The sequence below is a fragment of the Amblyomma maculatum genome, chromosome 10 (assembly GCF_055883805.1).
Source record: "Amblyomma maculatum isolate TAMU_Amacu chromosome 10, ASM5588380v1, whole genome shotgun sequence".
NCBI lineage: Eukaryota > Metazoa > Arthropoda > Arachnida > Ixodida > Ixodidae > Amblyomma > Amblyomma maculatum.
The window spans coordinates 74,528,289-74,538,814 of NC_139353.1; positions in this window are offsets into that span (position 1 = coordinate 74,528,289).

Consider the following 10,526-nt stretch of genomic DNA (forward strand, 5'->3'; position numbering starts at 1 on the left):
TAACACATTGCGGGCTAGTTGGTTGATCATCACAAGGTAAAACAGTTCAAAAACGAACACAGGCGCTGTGTTCGTCTCACCTGTCTGCGTCCTGCGACAGTGAAACGAACGCAGGCGCTGTGTTCATCTCACGTTTCTGCGTCCTGTGTGTGATTTTGCGCTGTTTTACCTCGGGCCCTTTTTCTCCAAAAATGTTTTTACTGGCAAGGTTCCGGTGTGCAATTTGAAAAAGAAGGTTTTTGCTCCTGGCGTCAGCTGCATTATTTTTACCCTTTTTAAAACATCTGCACCTGGGCCGCCATCGTACGAGGCCATGTACAAAGGCACAGGGAACATAATGTCACACAATGCACCGTACAATTTCTTTCGTTTTACTGTACACAAATAACTTCAAAATTGCGCTAAAAGAACCGAACACTTTCTACAACTTATCTATAAAAGCCCTTAATCCCTGCGCAAAAATCTTCAGTTGAAACAACGTATTCCAGTAGCCGCCGCCTTAGTCTGACTTGGCATATGGTGCGTAAGAGAGGATGAGTCGTGTCTCTAAAAAACAAATAATGAGTGACCAGTTGTCGCAAAAACAGGTGGCCTAATACTAGCCGGTGGTTTAGGGGTTACATTGCGATTATGCTTTTTGGTTCTTTGTATTTTTCATTGGCTTTGTGATTTGTCGCTCTGAATCTTTTTTCCGAGCTATCACGAGGGTTCGTCAATCTCCCGTATCTTTATAGCGCGTCGCTTTATTAAAGGCAGACCTCAAGATATCATAGTTTACTAGTGCTGACGTGTTTTGTCATTGTCCTCGAACACTTGTAAGTTTCCTACATTCAAAGATATCCGGTTCATTAATACTTGTAATACTGGGCTTTATAGCTTCACGTGCTACCAGCGGAGCAGCGACGTCAATGAATACATTTCCGACTGAGTGGTTTTAATTTGTAAGCATTCGAGAGCGTCGCCCAGTATGAGGCTATCTGTGCATCTTTAGATCGTCAGTGATGTTTTTTAATTTTTGCTGAAGCAAGCATACGTTTCTCCTCGCTAGCGAAAAAATACGTTCGTGCTTTCACTTTCGCCTTGAAGGCGACAGATCTTGAGTCGCAGATATGAAGACGCACCGCAAGATGGTACGAGCTGCAGGGACTGTTGCACGCGCAAAAGCAACGCGATGCGCGTATGTTCTTGCTAGCTCACTCTTCGACGGCTTATTATTCTCAAGGTATTTGTGAAGCGACTCGTGCTCTTTATGTACAAAAACGTTGTATGATATGTTTGGTTGTATGCTTATTTAGCTGTCTAGCGTGCTCCGGTATGGTCATTCTGGTAGAGCTTCATCGATCGGCACGGCTTCTGTTCAGAAACGAAAATACCCTGCCCAGTATCAGTCCCAGAAGTCACGAGTTCGTCGGGTTTCCGGTTAATTGATACAGGCTGGACAGATATGAAACCTCGCGGAGCTCTGATTCCAGAAATTTATGTATGTTCCGCGGCCCTAGTTTCTAAAAAAAAAATAACGACGTCTGACTGGAAAAAGTATGCAGAGCTATAAAATAATATGACTACATTTGAAATACAATATAACTTTTAAAAGCAAAAAATTAAAAACTTACAAGCCGCGCTTCGAACTCAGGTCTTCACGATCCACAAGCGTACACTTTACCCACGGTTATATTAGTTATATTTCTGTTTATGTAGTCGACATTGCTCTTTCGTACTATGTGCATTTGTGTGGGCTGTAGAGTTCGTGGTCGTAACTATACCGATCGCCCTTTAAACGCGCTGAATCTTTTTCTAGGCTATCTCGAAGGATTATCCGTGTCCAACATCTTTAATATGCATCGCTTTCTTGCAGGCAAACCTCAGAATGTGGCCATTTACTAGTGCGGATGTGCTTCGCCTCGTCTTCGAACGCAAGTAATTTTTGCTACTTACAGAGATATGCGGCGCACCCACACTTGTAATACTGCTTGTTTTAGCTTCACCTGCTGCCAGTGGAGCAGCGAGGTCGATGAATTCACATCGGACTAAGTGTTCTGCATACTAAACGCTCGAGGAAGCAATGCCCGATATCCTGCTAATCTGTGCATATTTCGATGGTCAGCGATACGATTCATTTATTCTCGAGCGTATTCTTATCCTCGCTAACGAACCACTACGTTCTTGTGTCAACTTTTTCGTTGAAGGTGGCAAATCTTCAGTGGCAGATAAAAAAGTTACACCGCGTGATCATATAGGCTGCAGCGAATGCAGCGCGCGCAAAAGCTACGCGATGCGTGCAGGTACTTGCTAGCGCACACATCCACGGCTTCATATCTTCTAGGTATTTGTGAAACAATGCATGCCCCACATATTCAGAAAACTTGTAACGTATAATATGTATGGCTTCATGCTCATTTAGCGCGCAGGCATGATGCAATGTTTTCATTCCGGTTGAGCTTCGCGATCCGCCCGGCATGTATTGATCAGAGGAAACACTCTATCCCGTATCAGTTCCATTCATGACGAGTTTGTCCAGTTTCAGTTAAGCCAGACGTGACCTGTCCTGTATATGAGCTTCACACAGGACTGGTCCGCCCTGTTTAAATCCATACAGGACTGGGATGAAAGCCTTGCCAGTCAACTCACCCGTTACGTCACGGGTTAAGGAAATAGTTCCATGCGACACCGCCAAACGACGACATCTCTGCCCGCGAATTTCAAAAAACGCTGTTTTTAAAAATTATTAATAAATCGCTGGCTCTGTTCCAAGGAGTCTCGGTTAGTGCTCAAAAGTATTTGTTCTACAGACTGAACACGTTTATCAGTGGCTTCTTGGTGGCCGTTTCAGTAGACATTTAAAGAAGAATTTGGAAGTATTTATTGATGGTGTGAAAACAATGGCTCCTGTGGGTACTGGAGCTACAGTATCTGTTATGAGTGAGTTTTAAGAACCCGTTTAGGTAGGAAAGTAATGTCTAATGGTGACCGTGAACTGTTATTTCGTGGTGTCGGTGGTGAATTTCAGTTTCACTTGGTGTGTGCACTTCACATTTTGTTATGTGTGGCCTAAAGTTAACAACAAAATTCGCAGTGATGCATGATGTGATTCTTGTGATTGATTTCCTCCAAGAGTGTGGTACAACTTTAGACTGTCGTACGGGAGAGATTGCTTTTAATTCTTCGCTACTTTCGGCTCTTATGAATGACTCGTCACATGATTTTGGATCATTTGCGGTGGAAGAAGACATAATTGTGCCATCTTTACCTGCAGAATTTGTGCGGATTTTCTATATTCGCAAAAAGGGCGAATTTTGTGAAGCTGTAGTAAAGCCTACAACATTCACCTGGTCAAAGAAGAGTATCGCTCTAACTCGTTGTGCCCGTTTATGTGGCTAGAGGCCGCACCAAGCTCTGAACAGTCAGCCACTCTGAAGAGCCAGCTGTGTTGCCACGTGGCCATAAAACTCGTTAATTTCCAGAAATACATGTCAGGTTCCATAGCGGCGTTACACAGTTCTGTCACTGAGCAGCACATGCGACCATGTATGGAGACCGAAGTTAAGCCTACGATTATTACGTCTCCCTAATTGAGCGTCGCATTCTAGTTTAAGTACTTCTGAAGCACGTGACAGTGTTCGACTTTGCCAAACACGACTCCCGCTACCTACCTGTCATATTCATCACATGGTCAACACCTGGGCCGCACCTTCGATACGTTAGAAGCCTTATCTAGTCTCAGCTATTGAACGTAAGGCAAACGATCAGCAAGTTCAAGTGGTGTTAAAGCGCGGCCTTCGAGAAGCTTCTATTGCTTTGTCAGCTCCAGTTATTCTTGTTAGAAAGACGGCACGTGGAGGTTTTGTGTTAACACCCGTCGCTTAAATACAGTCATGAAGGAAGATGTCAACCCGTTTCCACGTGTAGATGACGAAATTGACTGCCTGCACTAAGCCTGATACTTTTCTTCAGATCAGGCTACACACTAAACACGAATCCGCCCAAACTGGAGTAAATGGCTTGTCCTCTAACGTCCTCCCTAAACGAGGTTCAGTTTAGAACGATAAGTTGGGGTAAAATTTTACCCCAAAAAGAACGGAGTACTTTCGGAAGACGGGGGGAGTAAAATTGGGGTAAAATTTTACCCCAAAAGAAACAGAGTACTTTTGATAAACGGGAGAGTAGAATTGGGATAGAATTTTACCCCAAAAGAAACGGAGTACTTTTGGTAGACGGGGGAGTAGAATTGGGGTAGATTTTTACCCCAATATAAACGGAGCACTTTCGGCTTTCAGGGGGAGCTGATTTGGGCTATATTTTTATGCCACAAAAATGGAGCACTTACGGTTGGCAACGAGAGTAGGCTTGGGGTATTTTCATGCCACCAAATACGGAGCACTTACGGTTGTCAACGGGATCAGATTTGGGGTAGTTTTTCACGCCAGAAAATGCGGAGAATTTACGGTTGACCACGGGAGTAAACTTTGCATTGAAAAATCGGCGTTTTTGCGGTCAATAAAGGGAGCATTATTTTACCGCCAGGTCCGGTATTTTTAAAGTTCCTAAAGGGAGCATTTATTGCAGTTTTTATGGCCAGTTTTAGCGTGGACTTGTCACTAAGTCACGGCCCCCGCAGCCTTGCACCATGCTAGTTTGACATTGCAGGCGCCGAAAGGCAATCGGCCGCAATGTCGTGACAACTTGACACCATAGCTCAAGGGCCTCGGTGATGCACACGCTTGCCGGTCGTACTCGAGAAACGTCCACTATAGTATGGTTAAGCTTTGAGGAGTTTACACGTCATTTGAGGAACATTCTCGGTGAGTGTTTTCACAGCGGTATCGAAATAAAATGAGTGCAGTCACCTACCAGTAGACTTTCATAAGCAAATTGGGAGTACTTTTCCAATAGTTCAGTCACTATAATCACAATGTCTATGCACTGCTTTTTACCAACATGGACGCATAAAGCAACACAGGACCTGTGACACTGAAAAAAATATTCTTGCAGAAAACGCTGCTTTAAAGCTTGAAGCAGCTAGCAGGAAATTATGATTTGATTTCACATACAGTGAACATATTTAACAGATGAATGCAAATAATATTCAACACAGGTCTGCTATAAAATATCACTCAAACATTATAATCACAGGCACATCATTTGTTTCTGAAATCAAGTGAATCATTAGCTTTACTCATATTTAGCTGGACTGAAGGATGCTTGATCAACCAGCAAATAGCACATGGCTATTCATGTGTGGTATTTTCCTTACACATCACTACAGGGAATAAATTATACAACTAAAGTTAGGTAAATATACTCCTTTAAAAATAGCATCAATATTGAGACTATCACAGAAAATTTTATTCATAAAATGTAGCATCAACCCCAATACTTTTGTTGGATGCGAAGTACATAACAATACAATACAACACAATACAATACAATACAATACAATACAATACAATACAATACAATAATAAGTTTATTTCCAGGTTCAACTGGAGGGTTTCCCGGATAAAAGCTGCCTTCGCAGCTTGACAGTGTCCAGGAAACCCTTACAAGCAGCAGCAGACGAGTGGTGAAGGAAATCTCCAAATCCAAATAACTACGTACATAAAACTGGTTCTATACATTTTAGCAGCTTCAGGTTATAATTTGTAAGAAAATCACAGCACGTAACAATAACCTGTAATCTTTGCATGTCAGCCTAACCAACAATGCTGGTGAATGACTAGAACAATGCACTGAAGTCTGGTACTAGACTGTCAGTATGGGATGCACAAAAGGAAAAGAAAGCATGTTCAGGATAACCAGGGAACAGATATAACGAGTCTTGCATGATTAAAAGATGTTTCAAGGATAATGTAAATGTAGTTATCTGAAAACTTCTTGGCAACAAAGCAGCCTAATGTGCACCATATTAAAGAAAATCTTGGATAATGTAAATGCTTCTCCCAGGAAACCTCTATGGCAACAAAGCCGCTTAAGAATTTGAAGTTGCTAGCCATATTTAACAAAACTTCAGCGAAAATTCCTTAAATATCGACATTTACATTAGTCAACATTACGACTATTCACTGTACTTTTACAACACATTATTGGATCACATTGCACAAAAAACAGACGAAGCACAAACAGAAACAGCACTGAAAGTGAATACCTTCACCAAAATTGAGATGGTGAGGAGGCAAGCCCTAGACAGAAAATATTGCAGCACTCTGGCCAGTGGGAGTGTTATGTTTTCTTTCATATTGTCTCGGATGCAAACAGACGAGCAGCAACAACCGATTAGGCAGCCTGCAGTCACCAACATACTTCGGTCTCTCCTTCCCATGAGGGAACCACAACGTTGGCAAGAACTCATGCCATTTGCAAGAACTCATGCAGATGAGGTTAAGAAGTTTTCAGGGGTCAAGTGGATGTAGCTAGCACAAGACCAGGTTAAGTGGAGGCGTATGGTAGAGGCCTTCGCCCTGCAGTGGGTATAGTCTGGCTGAAGATGATGACAAGGAATTATTTAACCAAAATTAGATGCATGTAATTCTTTAAAAACAATGTTAATTGTAAAACTATGACAGTAGCCGAGTTGTACGTAAAATGCAGCAGAAACTCCAAATGTCCTTTGTGAGACAAAAAAAATAACCTGACTAGACATAAAAAGCAGGTCCACAAATTCATTGTATACTGGCCCTGAAAAAATTGATCAATTCAAGGGCCTTGACACGAGGTTTGGTTTGTGTCAGGCCTAGAAATCCGTGTTCCAAAAACGTAAGTATTCGATGTGCTTTTTGCGGATACTCGATATGGAACACCCAAAATTCTGCAAATAGGCAGCATATGCCTCCCAGACATGATGATGTCTCTGTGATGAGAACTTGGTCCACGTAGAGCGCCACTTTCCCTTCAGTTGTGCGCAGGCATGGCGTCAGTGGCACCTCATCCTGTGGAGTTAACAAAGATTAATTATACATCACTACACTGTTCACAGATGCAAAGAATTCTTCCTGCTGTGTTAACATTTCCTACATTACATTCATGTAGTAGTCTACACTACCCACACAGTTGTACCTAACGTTCTGTACACTTCTGAGAAAGGGAATACATTTGTGCTAGACTAACTAAAACACTAATATAGAACACCAATAATTAGTTTTATGCATACATGACTTGCTCACCTCAGCTGAGAGGACGTTTAATGGGTCCCCACAGCGGTTTGCCAAAAATTTCAACAATCCTAAGATGGTTTCCTCTGCAAACATTTCAAAAGCAACCTCATTAAAATGCAAAAGGATGCCTAAAATATAGTTCAGCACAAGCAAAATATTGAGCTTTACAAAAAAGCAAAGCAATGGCTACTTTTAAATACTATTAGACCTTTGCGCATCATTGCTGCGAACAGATTTATTATGTTCCCCTTTAAAACACCCATTCCGAAGTCCATCGGAGCAAGTACCACAAAAAGCCACATGGTAGGCATTGCCCAGTCCTAGTCCGTCTAGACCTTAGGGCCAAGACTGATAACACCTTTTGAGCCAGAGATTGGGCATGAAAGTCACTGTTTCTATGCTCATTATTTATTATACTGACTACTCTGGCTATTGTATTGGTCAGTATAGACCTTCTTGGCTACTTTGACTATCTTGTCCATATTAGTGATGACACTGCCCGTCTTATCCCTTAGTGCAGACATTTGATTTTTGATATGCCTAATTTCCTCTTCACCACTTGAAGGCTGCCACCGTTCTTCAGAGCATGCTCGATTTTCTCCATGTTATACTTCTTTATGTCAAACACTGCTCTTGATTAGCTTTGATAGCTCTGCCAGTTATATCTTGTCTGTTGAGTTGCAGGCTTTCATGCTTTGGCACTTCTTAATCAATCTTTTGTCTACTTAATATCAATCTTTTGTCGGCTTAATAATTTACTGGCACCATCTCTAAGTATCCTACCGCCTACTTCTGCCACACACTCAATAATGATATCTCTGAAAGTGTCGTGAATTGCTTCTGCTAAGGTCGTCTTTCTCAGTTAAAGCTGAATATCTATTATGTAGCGAGACCCTGAATTCCTCTACCTTTTCTCTCACCACTAATTCATTGATGGACTTCTTCCTTACCAATATGTTTCGTTCCCTCTTCAAATCTAGACTAATTTGGGACCTTACAATCCTGTGGTCACTGAATCGCACATTTCCGAACACTTCTACATCTTGCATAATGATGGGGGTTGAACACAGTATGAAGTCAATTTCATTTTTAGTCTCCCCGTTTGGGCTTTTCCATGTCCACTTCCGGTTCTTCCATTTGCTGAAGAAGGTATTCATGATTCTTGAGTTATTGCACTCTGCAAACGCAACTAGTAACTCCCCCTTGCTATTCCTAGAACCAATGTCGTAGTTCACTGCCTGGTCTCCAGCCTACTTTTTCTCTACCTTGGCATTGAAGTCACCCATTAGTGCAGTATACTGCATAGTTATTTTTCCCGTTGCCAGTTCTACATCTTTCTAGAAGCTTAATTTCGACTGCCTGTTGATCATGACTACATGTAGGCACGTATACTTCTACAACCTTCAGTTTACACTGCTCATTATTCTTAATTACAATGTGCCATTCTCTCATTAACACTGTAGAATCCATCTATATTACCAGCTATATGCTTATTGAAAACAAACCCTAGTCCTCGGCTCTCGGGCAAACTTGATAACACAATACATGTCTGCCCTTGAGTACAGTATGTACCTCATTTGGTTTTGCGACCTCATTAAGCCCTGTGATACCACAATTTCATGCCCACTAGTTCCTTGAAGAGCACTAGTAAACTAGCCTCACTAGCAAGGTTTCTAGCACTGAACAGCCATGGTCAGTTTCCATTGGCGGCCTGTCTGGAGCCAGAAATTCTTAGCACCCTCCTCTGCGTCACAGGTCCGTCCACAGCCGTGGTGAGTTGCTCCGCAGCCGCTGGGGACTGGAAGTCGGGTTTGTAGAATATTCATGGATGGTTGTGGCCCATTACTACACAAGGGTGGCCAAATCCTGCTCTTGTGAGGGAATGTATTTTCCCTAACTGGAATCAGTTCGCACACGACACCTCCTTATGCAATTCCAAAACTAGAAAATGTTTCAAGTCAGCTAGATTTACTTTTAATTTGCATGCATCTAAACCAGCAAGCCAGATTTAAACTGAAATCGTTAACTGAACACAAGATTATTCTTAGTATGAGCTTTTTGATCTAGCACTGCCTGCTATTTTTATTCTTTTCTTCATACATGTTGCATGCATTTTTTCGTTTTTCTTTTAAATGCACATGTTTGCATTCATGCCTCTTTAAATGGCACTAAGTATGATGTCACTGGGTATCTTAATTACACATCTTGCTATGTAAACTTTTGGAGGACAAAAAACTGGGCGAGCTGGTTTCGATACAGATCAGACATAATCTAACAGCGCAAAAAACATGGACGCAGAGTAGAAGTGAGACAACATACTCAGCATTATCTCACTTCTACCCTGTGTCCATGTTTTTTGTGCTGTTAGACAATGTCTGATTTGTGTTGCTATGTAAATGCTGAACCATTGCAATGTCTGGCTCAGCAGGAGGTGCACAGATCTTTGTCCTTTTTTCATTTTGATTCTCATTGTTGGCTAGTGTGATACTCTGTCTTATTGTTTAAGCATGATGTTTGCTGGCATTGCCTTGTCCACATTTTCCTTATATCACTCCCTGAGAGATTTATTTCCCTTAATGTACATTTATTGTAACACCCACTGCTACTAAACATCCTTTCTACAAAGACTGGCAGTAATTCCTAAAATAAAATATATAAACTGATGCTTAATGCACTGTTAGCACATTGATTTCATTGCTGCTTCTTTATCTCTTAAATCTGTTTATTGATTTTATTTATACATTTTACACATTGGGATATGAATATGCTATATAGGTGGTTCGAATCAAAGTGCCCTGCAATTCTCCACTGGATAAAAAAAATATCCACGTGTCGATGGAATTGCTAACAGGTTTGGGGTACGACCTGATGTCTGTGAACACCTCCAGCAGCGGACTTTCTCACCAGAGCACGTGTTGGCCACTCTGGTGCAGCAATTGGCCACAACCTCCTATTAATAGTCTAATAAACCCCTCGCCCTCAATCACCAGCGGCTGCGGAGCAACTGACCATGGCGGCAGTCATACCTGTGACGCAGCGGGGGGGTGGTAAGAATTTCTGGCTCCAGACAGGCCGCCATTGGAAACTGACCTTCGCAATGTTTAATGCTAGAACCCTAGCTTGTGAAGGTAGTTTAGCAGTGTTAGAGGAACTAGATGGTATGAAATGGGATATCATAAGGGTTAGTGAGGTTAGAAGGCCAAATGAGGCATATACTTGAAGGAATCATTTTGTTAGAGGTAAAAACATGGACACAAAGAACACAATACACAAGGGACACCCGCTAGACTGCAACTAGTTTTCACTGTACACATACATGACATATATATATGACAATCAATAGCACACGCAGGTGCCTCGTCATTCACACACGGTCTC